The sequence below is a fragment of the Capra hircus genome, chromosome 5, assembly GCF_001704415.2.
Source record: "Capra hircus breed San Clemente chromosome 5, ASM170441v1, whole genome shotgun sequence".
In the NCBI taxonomy this organism is placed as follows: domain Eukaryota; kingdom Metazoa; phylum Chordata; class Mammalia; order Artiodactyla; family Bovidae; genus Capra; species Capra hircus.
Window position 1 is genome coordinate 18,683,571 of NC_030812.1, and position 17,316 is coordinate 18,700,886.

The following is a 17,316-nucleotide window of genomic DNA, read 5'->3' on the forward strand; positions in this document are numbered from 1 at the left end:
CACGTTTTAAGCTCTATCAATTCTGAACAGTGTTCATAGTTCCTCAGAGGCCCTTTCTGTCCTCTGACTGCAGTGTTTTCTTCTGAGGACCAAACTCTACTCATTCAAGATTCACTGCATCCTCCGCATCGCCTAGGAAGCCCTCTAGCATTCCCACCACCCCCTCTGTTCTACATGAATTACTGTATGAGTCCCTACTTCACTGCAAGACTGTCTATTTTCTTTGTATTCTCGGGGCTGAGTACATGGGTGGAAATTCATAAACTCCATAAACATTTATGAAACTGAGCTATTGTTCATTTTGAAGCTACACCCTTCATGATTTCATAGACTTCACTTTAGCCTTCCTGAATATTTGCTCCAGGTTAATTACTGTAATTTGTGTGTGTGTGTGTGTGTGTGTGTGTGTGTGTGTGTGTGTGTGTGTGTGTGTACTTCTTTCTAATTGTATTTCAAGTTCTTCCCAACACAAGGCCCTGGGAATCCCCAAGTTGAAAAACACCCCTGGGCTTGTTCTATTGCTATCTTGTATTCATACTTGGGTATTCATTCACAAACATTAAACTCCAGGAAAGAAGAGTTTGTCCTATGACAAAACAGGACTCCCTCCTCCGTGGCATGAGTCCTTGGCTGGTTTCAGAGTGGATGGTGGCCAGTGGGGAAGACACACAGGAATTTTTCCTTGGAACTGAGGTGGGATGAAAAGGGCCTGCTGTGTATATCACCATCTTTTCCCTGACACTTGCCCTTCAGTTTCTGTTACTGTTTATAACAGTAAACAACCTTTGAAGATGGGCTTCCCAGGTGGCCCAATGGTAAAGAATCCGCCTGATCATGCAGGAGCTACTTGAGAGGCAGCTTTGATTCCTGGATCAGGAAGATGCCCTAAGGGAGGAAATGGCACCCACTCCAGTATTCTTGCCTGGAAAATTCCACAGACAGAGGAGCCCGCCGGGCTTAGTCCTTGGGGTCACAAAGAGTCGGACGTGACTGAGCGACCAAGCACGCATGCAGCATTTGAAGATACTGGGTGACATTACATGAAACAAAAGCACATGCTTCCAATGTGCTGTGCTTTCAGAGATTCTGGGCTTAGCTCACCTGCCCAGTGAGCTGAGTGTTGCGTTTGCCTCCATAACCAGCTGAGCCCGCCTCCTTGAGGAAGCCCACTCTATTCTTGGTAGCACAGTGGGCCACTGAGAGTTGAAGAGGCACAAGAACCCTGAGATCCCCTGAAAATTCTTCCCTGGCAAGGCAATTTTATGAATGAACTCTTTCAAGCAAATGACACCAAACTTCCCCAGTGCTGCTCAGTCATTCTGCTGTCTGTCAGAGGGACGCTTTTATTCTTGATCTTGGCTTGTCTGGGTTTCAAGTCAAGTTCCCAAACAGACTTTAGATTTGGAAATCCCCAGGTCACATAAGGGTTTCCCTGGTGGCTCAAACAGTAAAGAATCCTCCTGCAAGGCAGAAGACCTGGGTTTGATCCCTGAGTCAGGAAGATCCTGTGGAGAAGGGAATGCAACCCACTCCAGTATTCTTGCCTGGAGAAACTCAAGGACGGCAGAGCCTGGCGGTCTGTAGTCCATGGGATCACAAAGAGCTGGACACACTGAGCGCACACATACACACAGGTCACATGAAGTTCCACTATTCCAAAATGAGTTTATGGTAGGAAAGGTTACTTTCACAAGGATACCACTGAAAATCTTATTCAGGCAAAGTCTTGCAATGATCCTCAGCACTAGTTAATTCACCCCATTAACCCTTTGGATGCCTAGAACAAAGGTCAAGAAATGTTTATCTGGGACTTCAAAGCCACAGTGTTTCACTTCTAATTGTCTAAGTCACACTCTGGTATGCAGTTGCTACCAGGAATCATTCAGGAACCCTGATGCCTAAACTTGAGCTCTTTTCATTTCCTCTGCTTCTTCTTTCTTGCAAAAGCACCTGCTTTTCTTGGGTAGCTTTGAGGGCCTGATATGCCTTCTTTCTAGGTGACTTTCTGGAACCGAAAGGATCTCTGTTTTCTTCTTCCTCCGCCATCTTGCTAATGTTGCGGCTACTGCTCATGCGCAGCCCCAGCTCCTTAACTAACCCTAGAGAGGTCGGATGGGAGGGGGAGGGAGGCTCAGGAGGGAGGGGGATACATATATAATTATGACTGATTCACATTGTTGTACGGCAGAAGCCGACACAACATTGTAAAGCACTTATCCTTCAAATAATAACAAATTTTTAAATAAATGAAAGTTAACCACATTAGGAGAGGGCATGATACTTACCCAGAAAAAGATTTTCCACATTAAACCATCCTTTTTTAAAAACTGTATATTGGTTATACAAGCCTGTGTCCTAAATTTAACAAAATTATTCATTCCTATAAAAATTACTTTTAAAAAATATCATACTATTTTATCCTCAGAAAGTGGCATCAGCTTCTACCACACAATAAGATAAAAAATGGCGTTAAATGGACATTTTGAAAGTAAGAGTGCATGCTTTTAGTCCAGGCACGCTTCAGGTTTTCCTCTTCCTTCTTCACCCTATTCCCTCTCTCCTACCATTTTCCTTCCTTTGTTCATCTCCATTTCCCCTCTGCTTTCCAACTGCCAGTGGCAGATGGGACTGGACTTGCTTAAACTCTTGTAGAGCAATCATGGGTTTTAAGTTTGCTGATGGTTTTTCTAGAATGAGGATATAGGCAGCATGGAGCACAGACTGGGAAGGTAGGCTCATGCTCCCAGGTTCTAAATATCACCAAATCAGAAGAGAATTGCATTTGTGAAATTGGATAGAAACTCTTTTTATCTTTTAGTAACCCCCTACACCATCCTTAGCACCAAATGCAAAAGAAAGGGTGAGAGAAAGGGCAAGAGTATTTACCAGAAAGGGGACTCTCTGCTGGGACATTATAAGTAGCATAAAGAAAGAGTGAATTAGCTTTCAGTGCTAAACCCACAAAGGAAAGGATAGGAAAAGCCTGCCTCTAACTGTAAAGAAGGCTGGGGAATATTATCTAGCTACATGTTCAGATGAAGAGTTTGGGGAGGGGTGGAACGTTCAATCTGTTCCACAGTGACTTAGGCACACTTTTTAGCTAGGTGACTTGATCTAGTACACAAGCCTTAAAGGCAACAATTCAAATATGTGGATTTACTAAAGCACAAGTTGCAACTAAAGCACAAATGTGCTATACATTTTGCTTCATGTGCCATTCTTTGGGAAGAATGGTCTGTTTTGCTATTATAAAGAACCATGCTGACACAAACTGCTGAATCATTATGTGCAATGAAGGAGTTTTATCCCTGGATTAGGTTACTTATAAGCTAACAGGTAGAAGAGAAAAGCTCAGCCACAGAATAAAAACACAGACGCAGAACACCATCATTCTATGCTTTATGCAAACACACAAACCCCTCCCACAGGAGGAGGCGGGGGGAAAAAGGAGAGACAGAAAGGAAATGTACACAAGGAATTGAACCAAATCAAATGTTTTGGGATACGCTTGACTACCTGCCCTGAAGAGGAATAAGATGAATTCATAAGATTTGTCTGGCCTGGTCTCACAGCCAATAACTGTGAAAACTCTGTCAGGCCTAACATGGATGACGTCATGGAGGGCAAGTGAAGATCATTTCCTTCTACGATGATTGGTCCTTGAGGTTTGTTTATACACCCAGCTGCCCAGGCCTTGTTGTGAGTAACCAGATAGCATAGGTTTGAAACAGGCTTTCCATTTGCATCACTGGGCAATGAGTGCAGCCAACAGGAAGCCCAGGGACTGAGATAACTTGTTTTAATTGAAATCAATACCAACACAGGCAAAATCTGCCTGGAATGGCAGTGCTACGCTCTGATGGAAGATTTTCATGGTCTCTGCCAATGATAACTGTGATCAAGAATGAACTACTAACTTCAGTGGTGACATATAGTGCTTTCCAAGAGGAAAGAAAAAATCTTTGGACCAGTGACAGTTCTCAATACGGAAAAAATTTTTTTTTTACTTCTTCAAGTCACTATTAGGTCTCAGTCCCAGACTCAAGGCCAATTCCAATTTGAGCTTCCATTAAATGGAAAGAGACAATTAGCCACCCTTGTCTCTCTTTTGCCAATACTTCTCCATTCTTTCTTTTCCACTTTCACCCAGTGAAAGAAAGAATGGTGAAAAAGAGGATAATTACAATTCTCTTCCCTGTGCAGGGCTGTGTTCTACGACAGGGAACAGCAAACTTTGTTTATAAAAGGCCAGAAAGTAAATATTTGAGGCTTTATGAACCATACCATCTTGATTGTGTCTATTCAGTTCTGCCTATGTTATGCAGGCACATAGATAATATATAATAAATAGATGTCCTTGTGCTTCAGTAAAACTTTATTTGTAAAACAATCAGCAAGCCAGCTTTGGCCTATGGACCATAGTTTATGGACATGGTTATGGAGAGTAGAGTTTATATGTTTTACTTATTCTCACTGAGGAGACTATTACTATTCTTATTTTACAGATGAAATTGGCACCCCCAAAAAACTTTCACTCTAGTTATGGGTGAAGCTGTGTCTAACACCAAAGGTGAATCTAACATTGAAACAGCCTATACTTTCCAGTTTTGCCTCTCTCCTGCCTGACTGAAGAAGGCAGTCAGGCAGCCTGGGCAATAGTAGAAACTGCACCCCTGGGCCTGATTACAAATTGTAGCTGCTAGTTTGAAAAGTTGCCCAACTTCTGTTGCAGTGATCCAGTGTTGTTGTTAATATTGTTTAGTTGCTAAGTTGTGTCTGACTCTCTGTGACCCCGTAGACGGCAGCACGACAGGCTCCTGTCCTCCGCTATACCCGAGAGTTTGCTTAAATTCATGCCCATTGAGTCAGTGATGTTATCTAACCATCTCATCCTCTGTTGCCCCCTTCTTTTGCCTTCAAGCTTTCCCAGCATCGTGATCTTTTCTATTAAGTCTGCTCTTCACATCAAGCAATCAAAATATTGGTACTTCAGCATCAGTCCTTCCAATGAATATTCAAGGTTGATTTCCTTTAGGATTGACAGGTTTGATCTCCTTATAGTCCAAGGGACTCTCAAGAGTCTTCTCTAGCACCACAGTTTGAAAGTATCAATTCTTTGGTGCTCAGCCTCCTTTATGGACCAACTCTCCCATCCATACATGACTACATACATCTTTGTTGGCAAAATGATGTCTCTGCTGTTTAATATGCTGTCTAGGTTGGTCATAGCTTTTCTTCCAAGGAGCAAGCATCTTTCAATTTCATGGCTGCAGTCACCATCCACAGTGATTTTGGAGCCCAAGAAAATAAAATCTGTTACTGCTTCCACTTTTGCACCTTCTAATTGCCATGAAGTGATGGGACCAGACGCCATGATCTTAGTTTTTTGAGTGTTGAGTTTTAAGCCAGTTTTTTCACTCTCCCCTTTCACCCTCATCAAGAGGCTCTTTAGTTCCTCTTCATTGTCTGCCATTAGAATGATGTCATCTGCATATCTAAGGTTGTTGATATTTCTCCCAGCAATCTTGATTCCAGTTTGTGATTCATCCAGCCCAGCATTTCGCATGATGCACCCTGCATAGAAGTCAAATAAGCAGGGTGACAATATATAGCCTTTACATACTTCTTTCCCTATTTGAAACTAGTCCATTGTTCCATGTTTGGTTCTAACTGCTGCTTCTTGACCTGCATACAGGTTTCTCAGGAGATAAATAAGGGGGTCTGGTATTCCCACCCTTTAAGAATTTTCCACAGTGTGTTGTGATCCACAGTCAAAGGCTTTAGCATAGTGAAGCAAGAGTAGATGTTTTTCTGGAATTCTCTTGCTTTCTCCATGATCCAACGAATGTTGGCAATTTGATCTCTGTTTTTTCTGTCTTTTTTAAACCCACATCTGGAAGTTCTTAGTTCACATACTGCTAAAGCCTAGCTTGAAGGACTTTGAACATAATTTTGCTAGCATATGAAATGAGCACAATTATTTGGTAGCTGGAACAATCTTTGGTACTGCTATTCTTTGGCATTGGAATGAAAACTGATCTTTTCCAGTCCTGTGGCCACTGCTGAGTTCTCCATATTTGCTGACATATTAAGTGCAGCTGCTTTAACAGCATCATCTTTTAGGGTTTGAAATAGCTCAGCTTTAATTCCATTACCTCCACTAGCTTTGTTTGTGGTGGTGCTTTCTAAGGCCCACTTGGCTTCATAGTCTAGGATGTCTGGCTCTAGACGAATGACCACACCAGCATGAGTATCTGGATCAATAAGACCTTTTTTATATAGTTCTTCCGTGTATTCTTGCCACTGCTTCTTAATATCTTCTGCTTCTGTTAGGTCCTTACTGTTTCTGTCCTTTGTGCCCATCCTTGCATGAAATGTTCCCTGATATCTCAGATTTTCTTGAAGAGATCTCTAGTCTTTCCCATTCTATTGTTTTCCTTTATTTCTTTACACTGTTTATTTAAGAAGGCCTTCTTATCTCTTCTTGCTATTCTCTGGAACTCTGCATCCAGTTGGGCCTATCTTCTCTTTCTCCCTTGCTTTTTGCTTCCCTTCTTTCCTCAGTTATGTGTACAGCCTCCTCGGACACCCAGTTTGCCTTCTTGAATTTTTTGGGGGGAGAGATGGTTTTGGTCACTACCTCTTGTACAATGTTACAAATCTCCATCCATAGTTTTTCAGGCTCTCTACCAGATCTAATCCCTTTTATCTACCATCACTTCTACTGTATAATCGTAAGGATTTGATTTACATCATACTTGAATGGTCTAGTGCTTCCCAAATGGCTCAGTAGTGAAGAATCAGCATTCCAAGCAGGAGACGCAGGTTTGACCCCTAGGTGGGGAAGATCCACTGGAGGAGGAAATGGCAACCCACTCCAGTATTCTTGCCTGAGGAATCCCATGGACAGAGGAGCCTGGTAGGTTATAGTTTATGGGGTCACAAAGAATCAAACACAACTTCGTGACTAAACAGCAGATCCAGTGTTGACCTAACCCAATTTTTCATGAAACAAGGTATATAAAAAGTCAGATACCACCAAAAACAAGTACTGTCTGAGCATATAAACCTTTAAAGGTTTTTTTGCTCATGATGGCCCCTACGACCTCAACTCCAATGTAAAAAGTCAAGCATTGGGCCAGATTTGAAGGATATTTGAGCATTACTTTGGAATTACACAAGTACCATATTTATAGCATCTATGTGTTTAATGCCCACCAGAAGGGTGGAAATTGAAAGTATATATCCCTAGAGCTTTGTGCAACACCTGACACATAGAAAGTTCTCAAGAAATATTGTGCCATGTCTTCATGGATTACTGAGGTAATAAAATGTATTTATTATAAATAAAAATACAATATACAGTTGTAATACATATTATAATAATTGTGTTACATTATTATAATTAGTATATATCATTATAATTACATGTAATATTGTTCTATTACATGTAATTATAATTACATATAACAATATATAAATAAATTAAAGGTTTTTATAAGCAGTTTAATAGAAGTAAGGTATTATGCCTGCTTTCTGTAAGCTGACACACCAATACAAAAGAAGAGAGACACATTGTTGTTGGCCCTGAATTATTGCTGAGAAGTAAAAAGTGCTCTAGTTGTTTAGAAGAGAACAGAAAGCTTAACTCTCTCTCTTCTGTAGGCATAGCTTCATAAAGGAGATGACATAGAAGTTGGTCCTTGGAACTGAGTAAGATTACTCAGGAGGAAATGTTGGAGGAAGGGCATCTTGGGCAAAGGAGACGTGGTGAGCAAAGCCAGAGAGATGAGGAAAGGCGGGGCATGCCAGGAGAAGAGAAGCTGTTTGGTCTGACTACAGCAGTGGGCAGGAAGGGGGAATAATGAAAGATATGCCAGAAAGATACTGCAAGGAGATCAAACGACCAGTCAATCCTAGAGGAAATCAACCCTGAATATTCACTGGAGAGACTGATGTTGAAGATGAAGCTCCAATACTTTGGCCACCTGATGTGAGAGCCGACTCATTGGAAAAGACCCTGATGCTGGGAAAGATTGAAGACAGGAGGGAAAGGGGACGACAGAGGATGAGATGGTTGGATGGCATCACCGACTCAATGGACATGAGCTTGAGCAAGCTCCAGGAGTTGCTGAAGGACAGGGAAGCCTGGCGCGCTGCAGTCCGCGGGGTCACAAAGAGTCTGACACAACCGAGCGACAGCAACAGCAACAAAGGCCAGAAAGACTAGGATGGAAGCAAACAGGACTTAAATCATAGTAGAAGGGTTTTTAAATAAGGCCTAATAATTAGAAATACATTTCCAAACAGAAAAACAGTTTCAAGTCTTCCATTTTCTCCAAAAATTGGAGTTATTTCCTAATTGAAAAAGACATTGACAGAAAAAGAAATGGTGCTGAATTGTAATAAAGTGAAAAAAAATTATAGGCTGAAGGTAGAAGAAATTATGTCATGAAACACTCATCTGTAAAGTTATCATGTTTTTTATTTGCTAAGTATGTGAATTTGCATCTACTCTAATTTATCATTGTCTCAAGAGGATTAGTTAGGAGGATTAGTTAAGAGGTACTATAACCTCATGCAGTAGGAACTGAATCTATTTTTTCTCATTGTTGTATTCCTGGCACCTAACACAGTGCCTGATATGAAGTAGATATTAAATAAATGTTTAAAGAAGAAGTGAATAAAGTCATACTGCCCTTCATATTCATAAAAGCAAGCATCTTTTTTTATTTATTTCTAGGTTTAGGAAATTACATGTCAGTTATTTGAAAGTCAACTAGGAAATTCACCAAAAAAAAAAAAAAAAAAAAAAGTTCTATCTAAACACCCAACAAAACAACAAACACTGCTTAGGTTGAGACCCTTGCTTTAATTTTAGTGTTGATTAATAAAAGAATGAATTAAACCTAGGTTCTTATTTTAAAACCAAATTCCTTTGAATTTAGCCATATGTGAGAGACCTGTGTAGTCCATTATTTTTTGGTAATTACAAATAATTTTAACATAGAAGGAATCCTATGTTTAAATTAAAGACATGATCATCAGCCTCCTGACTGTTCTTCCGACCCACGCCCATTGCCCACTTGACCTACTCTGCTCCCAAGTTATCTTCTTCAAGTATGGTCTTGATTTTAGCATTTTGTAATCCCAAATGAGTGGGTCAGTTTAAACGGAAACATTTGCAAAATTTTACTAGCAATCTCCTAGCAAGAATATTGCAACAACAGAAGGTAAATTATTGCCTGCAGCCTAGAGGGTTTTCATGGGAATTCCTGTGTCTGTCTGGGCTAGTCTTTGGGGTCTAGACTGAGGGAAATCACTCCCTACATCTGCTAATCACTGAAGCTAAAGCAGGATTTCCGTGCCAAGTAGGCAAAGCATAATCCTTAGAGACACTCCTGCCTCTGAGTGAGATGATGAAACCCCCAGATGGTGGCTTGTTATTTTCATACAGCACAGGCAGGTGTCCAGGGTCAACTAGGCATGAACCTGAAGCATGAGAATGGTCCAGAGCTGAACAGTAAATGCAGGGTTTTTCTTTTCCTTTCCTTTTCTCTTCTGTCTTTTGTTTTTTCCTCTTGTTTGTTTTCTGTTTTTAGCTATTGCTTGTACTCAGAGAACATTTCTTGGTGGTAACGGTCACAGTGGTGGTAGATGGCATCCATTGCCTTACAAGAAACAGCTAGCTTCTGAGGTTATTGCAGTGGTTCTCTCTGAGCAGTGTGGCTTCCAAAAGTGGAGGTGGAAATTAAATGGCATTTACGTAGCAAAGCTGTAGGGATAATTAGTAATTCGACACACAGCCGGGCAAGGTCAACGGGAGGAGTAACATAGCATCATGTGACAACCATTTAATGGGCTGTGTGAAATGAGTGGGTGGTCGAGGCTCAGCTCTGCCCAGGTACTGGTTCCCACACTCCTACGCTCTGGAAAGGGTCAACTGCACACAAAGAGTCACACATACAGCCCTGACTGGATCGAGTTAGCCGCCAAAGCCCCATTAGACCAGAGGTTGGAGTTCTGTCTGGTTAAAAAAAGTCATTCTATGAAGCTACAAATGCATGACATTTTAAGTGTACTGACCTAACTAAATTATACCAGTTGGTATAATTTTTCGGCTTAATAGTTTTTCCATTTCTTTACCACAACATTATGAAAGGAACTGGGCAGAGTCATGCTAATCCTGTGGAAAATGAGATGTTTGGATAGAGAAAAGGCAGGAAGGCTTCCTGTTGAAGGTTTACTAGCTGCAAAAATTTTAAATGTCCTCCATTCATGAGCAAGGCTTCACAGTACCCTGACACCATGAGAATTCACCAGAGAATTGGGTGGAGCTCAGCCAACACTAATTATGATGTTTTCACTTCTCCTTCACCTCAACTGATTCTTAAGAATTTCCATTTCCAATGATGCCAAGACTTTCTTTAACAGTAGAGATCATTCTTTTTGTATTCAGTGCAAACCAATTAAACAAGCAGGAAGAGTAAAAACTTATGTCGTCATGATAAGAATTTCTACTAACATTTTTTTTCTAGTTTTTTTTTTTTGTTGTTGTTGTTGTAGATATTTAATTCAGCTGGCATTTGTCACAGACCTACTGTGTCCTATTACAGAAACCATCTACCCTATGCTCTGGGTTCGATCTAAAGAAAGCCTAAGGTCAACACATAAATAGCATTCAAAATTCTTTACAACAGATGTCAGCAAACTTTTCTTGTAAAAGTCCAGATAGTAAATACTTTCAGCTTCAGGGGTCAAACACAATTTATTCTCGGCACAACTACTCACCTCTGCTTTGTAGCCTGAAGGCAGCTATGTACAATACACCGATGAGTGTGTATCAATAAAACTTTATTTTAAAACCAAGCACCCGGACAGTGGATTGTAATACAAAGTTACCCAAATGTCAAACTGAGAGGGAAATAAAAACAACCAACATTTACTATTTTACTGAAAACATAATCTGACTTCTTTCAATCATTGTTGTTCAGTCGCTAAGTCATGTCTGACTCTTTGTGACCCCATGGACTGTAGCACACCAGGCTCCTCTCTCCTCCACTGTCTCCTGGAGTTTGCTCATATTCATGTCCATTGAGTCGTTGATGCTATCTAAGCATCTCATCCTCTGCTACCCCCTGTCCTTTGCCTTCAATCTCTTTGAAGGCAGCATCAGTTCCAAGAAGTTGGCTTTTGCATCAGGTGGCCAAAGTATTGGAGCTCCAGCTTCAGCATCAGTTCTTCCAATGAATATTCAGGGTTGATTTCCTTTAGGATTGACTGGTTTCTTCACTTTGCAGTCCAAGGGACTGTCAAGAATCTTCTCTCTTTCAGTCATAGCTATGAAGAATTAATCCCCTTAGTCAGATGCAGAAGCAGCTTCACAGTCAAAGTGTTTTATTAATTCATGATTTATGCTTTACCTAACTTTCAAAAAAAAAAAGTCCCAAGTGGCTGTCACTGGGAATACATGCATATAGATTCATTTGCATGGTGTAGGCAAAGAGACTTGTCCAACTAAGCAATTCTAGGTAGAATTATATGTCATTAATTGGAAATTCAGCTGAGACAAAAAATTTGCCTTCCTTTAACACTTAGTTAAGATGGACTGTGTCAGGCTTGAGCCGACAAACATAGTGAGGGAAGAGGGCTTCTCAGGAAATGAGCAAATCAAATCATGAGCCAACAGAGAAAATACTCTTTAAGACAGAGTATGAGCGAAACTTAGAGTTAGCGTCAAATCATACCATTATGCCTTATTAAAGAGGAGAAAACAGGGAAAAAATTTAAAAACCCTAATATTTTTAGAGAAATTACTATATGCCTAACATGATATTAATAAGTAATTTAAAATGAGCTATCCATTCAAATTTTTTAATACTCCAAAGTATGCTTATCTACATATTACAGGGGAGAAAAAGAAAAGATTTTCCTTAAATGTACATACTAGTACCCCTTAGAATTGGAATCTGAACCCAGCTCTCTCTAGTTCCAAAGAATATGGCTTCCTGTTATACACACTGCTTCATGAGCACAAAATAACAGATTTAGGCCTATCTTAAGTCAAGAATCCCCTTGCACCTTCCTAATTCATTTAACCTATAATATGGTCTACTCGTTTGTTCATTGTTGAATCAAATCATGGTCAATATAGCCATAATCAAAACCCAATCCTATGATTGGTATATAGTTCCTTGGGTTTGAAATTAACTAGCCCACTATATGGAGGAGCCTGGTGGGCTGCAGTCCATGGGGTCCCTAAGAGTTGAACACGACTAAGCGACTTCACTTTCACTTTTCACTTTCATGCATTAGAGGAGGAAATGGCAACCCAATCCAGTGTTCTTGCCTGGAGAATCCCAGGGACAGAGAAGCCTGGTGGGCAGCCGTCTATGGGGTCGCACAGAGTCAGACACGACTGTAGTGACTTAGCAGCAGCAGCCCACTGGAGATCAAAGAATAGGTCATCTTTCAAAAACTATATTCCCCCTCCATTCTCACTCAGTTAACTGAGGCTGGCTTTCAAGTAATCCATAACTCTCATGCATTTAACTACCAATCAGTCCTGAGAGTATAATAAAGAAAAAGAAAAAGAATAGATAATATTTACTGTGTCGTAAGTAGGTACCAGTCAGTGTGACATCATTCTGAATACTTTGATGATCCTATTAGGAGACTAGGGCTGTATCTCCATTTTATGTAAACTGTCTCTCACTAAGAGTCAGGATAATCTGCTCTGCGTCACCCAACTGGTAAACAACAGAGCTGAGATTCAAACCCACATCTTGTTAAATTACTTCTAAATACAGACCTTAGAGAAAAATCACATGGTTGTTTTTCCTGATAAGCAGGAAAGCAATCTTCCTGATGAGACTTCCAGTTAGGAAGGTACTTTCTTTCTTTCAGTACCTGAATGCACTTTTGACCCCAGGAAAGGAGTTTGAGGAAGAGTAAACAGTAGTATTCACTCTTCCTGCTATCTCAAGAGCCCCTGCAGAAATTAGGAGCCAAAAGGAGCAAAAAAAAAAAAGAGAGAGAGAGAGAGAAAGAAGGGACAGACATTGTTGAAGGAGAAATAGAATCAGCTTAGTAATAAAGTCTTTTCAGAAATGTGGTTTGAAGAATTTAAATGTATGTACATGTTGCTCCAAAAGTGATCAAAAGTAAAATTCAAATACTGTAGTTGCCCGTACTTGTATCTTACTCACACAGAGATAGAATTTGTACAAAATATAAAAGAAAGTGGATAAGAGTTCTTTCATTTCTCAACAAGCAGCTTCCTAGAGCACCTCATAATAGGTTTTTCAATGTCATGAACACAGGAATCCATGACTTTATACTAAAGTTCAGAAAGCCCACATTCTACATGCCCTCACCTAAGATTGTGAGTCAAATGACAAACCATGCATTTTGGAACCAAAACATTCCAGTTTTCTCTGAATTGTTACACATATATTGTCCTTTCAGTCTTTCCTTACAACAGAGAATGGTGATAAATCTCTTTGCCTATATGGAATCAAGATATGATTCTTAAACAACAAAGACTGTAATTGTATTAGCAGCACAATGAGTCACCCTATCACTTATATCCTGAATAAATGTGAGATACATCTGTTGAAATGGAATCCGTGGGCTCCCTTTAATGGGCCAAATGTCTCCAAGGACAGAATAGTGGGAGGAAGTGATCCAGCTGCTCAGACTACAAATCTTTTGTCCTTGAAAGAAAAATCAGGCAAGCATCCTGTAGAAAAAAAATAATTGTATGCACTTTGCCTTGGGAAAAGATTAACAGAGCTTAGTTAGAGCACTGGTCATTTGACTGTTTCTATTTCTGTTATTCCTCACAAGAGGTATGGCAAGAGTGAATTTTCCTCCCTGATGTGTTTCTCAAGTTGTGATTTTCAAATTTCTTCAAGGATACTTCAGGGGGCCAAAAGAGAGGCCCTACCCACTCCCATTGCTTCTGCAAAGCAGACACACACACACACACACACACCACATAAAAAAAAATTCTCACCAAATGAATAGAAAGAAGGGTATAGTAGATAAAGTACCAAGGGAAGAGATGAAGCAAATGTTCCTTAGTGTGAAAAAAAAAAGGCATAAAAATCACTGCATAAAGTAGGGACATCTCAGCACTTTGAAACTGCTCAGGCCACTCTGAATGGCCCTGTGCTGTGCTCACTCAGTCACTTCAGTCATGCCCGACTGCGATTCTATGGGCTAGAGTCTGTCAGGCTCCTCTGTCCATGGGATTCTCTAGGCAAGAAAATTGGAGTGGGTGATCTGAAAATGCCCTTGGACCAGGGCAAACTCTTTTCTTCATGAGAGAAAGTTGGCCTAGGGTTTGGGTGGGAAAGGAAAAAAGGGGCCTATCTGAGAAACGGAATATTTCCTGCCATACCAGTAAACAAGGATGTCACAATCATCAGCAGTTGCAGCCACCGTGGATGGTGAGCTGCTGAGCCCTGAGGGAACTCAAGATGGAAAGAATATCTGCCATTTGGCAGCCATCAGGCTGCAGTCACTCCCCATGGTGAACCCTGAGGAAACTCAGGATGTGAAACCTCAGGAAACTGGCCCCAGATAGCTGAGGTACATATCACAAGAATGATTTCACTGAGCCCAGACTCTTGCATTTTCCCATACATAAAAAAGCGCTAAATTCCTTAACTTGAGATACCTTATTTTCTTTAGTTACCATCATCTTTTGCTGTTTGACTACCTGCACTTTGTTGTAAAACTTATATATAACCTAGCTCCCCCCACCCTCACCACCACCCCACCCCTGCCCTCCACCACCTCCTTGGAGCAGTCCTTCTCAGGGTTACTTGAGACGCTGTCTCTGGGGCCTGAAGTCATAGAGTGAAGTGAAAGTCACTCATTCCAACTCTTTGTGACCACATGGACTATACAGTCCATGGAATTCTCCCGGCCAGAATACTGGAGTGGGTAACCTTTGCCTTCTCCAGGGGATCTTCCCAACCCAGCGATCAAGTTATAAAAATTTCTCACCACATAAAACATAACTCTCAACTTTTAGACTGTGAATATTTTTTAAGCCCGCATGTTCTACCGTTGAAAGGGAACTTGCACAACAGCTGCTCCAAGTTTCCTAGGGTTGACATTCTCACTGCCCCCAACATCACTGATGTAGGCGGAGAAGGCCATCATCTAGAAGCTTCAGGAAGATCGTGACATTGCTTGCCCTGACCCTCCTATGCATGCCCCTGAGAGAGGAAACCTCAAAGGACAAAGGACACGTTAGAAAAGCTGTGCCCCACAAGTCACTTATCTTGCTCTGAGAGGGCCAGGCTTCATTACTTCTCCTATTCTGCCAAAAGCAAAAAAGAAAAGAGGGAGGGAGCCCAACGCTGCTGAGGAAATGGAGTGGCAGGGGCACCACTGAAGATGACGGAGTAGTTCTGGCAAAAGCCCTGGCAACTGCTGAAAGTGCATAGAGGTGCCCGCCTTGGTGTAAGCAGCAGAAAAAAAAAAAAAAAATACCAAGCAAGCCGAGCAGCTTGGAGCAGTGGCAGACAACAAGAGCATGCAAGGGAGTAAAGCAGACTCTGGCCAGTGTGTGCAGGATATACCCAAGGAATCGCGCACTCCTTGCTGTGAGTAAAGATGAAATGGGAAATGCATAAAGGATCACCTAGGGATTTCATGATTGAAATTAGCCACTGAAAAGACCGGGGACCTCTTGGGAGTTTTGTTAACAGCAGGAAGATCATTATCATCACATCTTAATGAACACTTATTGGACATTTGCTTTGGCCCAAGCATTGTGGTAAACCCTATGCATGCTTTCTCTCTATAGTCCCCATAACAACTCTGTATGGTACACACTGTACTTTCCTAGAGTGATATGGCCATTTTACAAAAAAAGAAAGGGAACCACTTGGAAAGTTAAGAATATTGCCCAAGATTACATAGCTGGCATATGGGAGGGTGAAGACTGGTTCCCAGGCCTGTCTTATTTCAAAGGTAGATTCTTTAAATAATGGTAAATTACTAACAGCAGGCCTGTTTTGGCTCTCTCCTTAGGGTTTTTACATACATTCATATTTGTCCATCATTCATATAACAAAGACTTATGAGAACCTACTATGTGCCAGGCTCAATGCTGTGTGCAGCGTTGGTGAAACATTTATGAAAATGTCAGCAGAGTCCCACATCTTTTGGAGCTTTCAGTTTAGTGGAAGAGACAGATATTAGTCAAATAGTTGTACACATAAATATAAAATTACATCTGTGATAAATGTTATGCAGGATTTTGAAGCACATAACAAGGGTCTTTGCATAATCTGAGGGTTCCCTACAAAAGGCGCCAGTGAGTTGACAATGGAAGAATGAGTAGGAAATTACTAGGTTAAAGGGTAGCGCTGAGAAAAGCATCTTATCTGGTACTAAAGACCTGTGGGGGGGGGAGGGCAATTGGACCTAGTGGAGGAAATAATTTTTAAAAAGGACGGTGACCGTATTGTGACTACAGAAAGAGAGATAAAGAGTCTGAAGAGGATAATAGGAGAGTCTTGCACAGGTTTCAGCGCTGATAGGAAGGATTGTGTTGTGTGTTAGTCGCTCAGTCATATCTTACTCTTTGCGTTCGTATGGGCTGTAGCCCACCAGGCTCCTCTATCCATGGGATTCTCTAGGCAAGAATACTGGAGTGGGTTGCCATTTCCTTCTCCAGGAAATCGTCCCCACCTAGGGATTGAACCTGGTTCTCCTGCACTGCAGGCAGATTCTTTACCATCTGAGCCACAAGGGAAGCCCAGGAGGGACTGAGTAATGATAAATAGTCAACACTTATCTTGCTGGTTATATGCAAGACAATGTTCTTTACATATATTTACTCATTTAATTTTTCTTATTAGCCTCTGCAGATGAGGTATTTATTATTCTCATTTTACAGATAAAGAAATGGAAGCAAAGAGTTTAAGAAACTAGCCCAGATAATACATGTCAGAGCTACAGGGTTCTTGTTCTTAACCAATATAGACTCCTACTTCTATCTCTTAAGGAAAAAAGGATGAATATATTAGAGAAAATATGATCAATAGGTTAAGACAGTAGTTCTTAAATATCAGCGTACATGAAAATCAAGAAGTGTGCCCATTTAAATTCAGATATCCATGCTCTCTCCACTCATAGGTTTCTGAATCAATAGGTCTAGTCTTTTTTCAATATTCAATCCAAATAACTCCAATGCAAGTGCTCCAGGGGCAAAACCTAAAGAAATACCGCTTTGCTTTAACAACTAGGAAGGGTAGCTGCAGATGTAGGAAGTTTGGTACGTTTGGTAGAGGA

General features: G+C 40.9%; 1 pseudogene; it reads right to left on the minus strand.

Annotated features, from left to right (window-relative positions):
* LOC102174095 lies at nt 1,093–2,046 on the minus strand (annotated as a pseudogene).